The sequence below is a fragment of the Tamandua tetradactyla genome, chromosome Y (genome assembly GCF_023851605.1).
Source record: "Tamandua tetradactyla isolate mTamTet1 chromosome Y, mTamTet1.pri, whole genome shotgun sequence".
Lineage (NCBI taxonomy): Eukaryota > Metazoa > Chordata > Mammalia > Pilosa > Myrmecophagidae > Tamandua > Tamandua tetradactyla.
The window spans coordinates 3,652,817-3,654,463 of NC_135354.1; positions in this window are offsets into that span (position 1 = coordinate 3,652,817).

A 1,647-nucleotide genomic window follows, 5' to 3' on the forward strand; every position below is an offset into this window, starting at 1 on the left:
ATGTAACTCTAGTATTTGTATGTAAAGTAGTAAAATATTAACTGTAAGTGGAAAGTAAAATTAAGGTAGTATATGGTAATCCCTAGAACAACTTCTAAAAAATAATTCAAAAGAACATTTAAGCTAAGACAAAAATAAAAATAGAAGTCTGAGAAGTATTCAAGTATTACAAATAATAATAAAGCAAGAAAAGAGGAAGAAAAACATAAGGAAAAAATACTAAAAGAGTAGACCAGAACTAAACCATATTATGTTAATGAACTAACTCTACAATTAGAAGGCAGAGATTTGTCAGGGTGAATTTTAAAAAACAAGACCCAACTACGCACTGTTTACAGGAGATGGTGTACATATATACACACAGATGGCTGAAGGTAAATGAAGGCAACACACAAACACTAAGCCCAATAAGGCTTATGCCTGATAAGCCTGATAAAACATATGCTAAGACAAAAAGCATTACCTGAGATAAGGGACATTTCATAAAAGGATCCATTCATCAAGATGATGTATGAAACACACCTGTGCATGTACCTCTTCAGTGCTTCAAAATGCAAAAGGAAAAATCTCCAAAATTATAAGTGGAAAATAGACAATTACAGTTAGAATTTTTTTTTACATGGGCAGTCACTGGGAATCGAACCCGGGTCCTCTGGCATGGCAGGCGAGCATTCTTGCCTGCTGAGCCACCGTGGCCCACCCTATAGTTGGAATTTTAATAGCATTCTCTTCCCTAGCTAAGAACAGCAATATGTTACATATTAAATACAACAATGCGAAAACAAGTCGTCAACTTAGAACAGCCTGACCACCACCCCTCCCCCCCAAAAAATTAGCAAAAATAAATGGTCTGAACAATGCTACCAACTAACATGACTTAATGTTAATTTATGTAACAGAATGCATATTCTGTTCAAGTACACATGATATGCTTTACAGAATAGAGCTCTAGGACATAAAGTTCAAAAAGACTGAAAACATAAGAATATGTTCTGTCCACCTGTAATTAAATTAGAAATCAGTAACTAACTAGGAAATCCCCAATACAAGAAAATTAATAGACTTCTAACTAATCCACAGTACAAAGAATTCACAAAGAAAACTTGAACATATTTGAACTGAACAATAATGAAAATAAAACACTAACATGTGAGCAGTAACTAATGCATAGTTTAAAGGGAAATTTATAACTTTAAATACTAATGTTAGAAAAGGATGTCAAAAATAAAATCAACTGAGTTCCCATCATTAAAAATTTGAAAGCAAATCAAATACAAGGTAAGCAGAATGAAGGAAGTAATAATAAAGATAAAAGCAGAAATCAAGGGACTAGAAAATAAACACAGAATAAGTTAATAGAACACTCAGTTTATTCTTTGAAAAGGTCAACAAAATTGATAAGCCTTCAGCTAGAATGAATTATCAGTATCAAAAATGAAGTAGGAGCCATCACTTCAAATTCTTGACATCAAAAGCATAACAATGAGCAGTATTAACCACTGTGTCAAAAACATGTGACCACTTAGGTCAAATAGTAAACTACTTAAAGTAATTTTAATCAAATTACCAGTGTAGACCTAGAAGAATAGCTCAGTATCAACTAAATAAACAGCATTCATACTCAAAAAATTTCTCAAGAAAACTCCA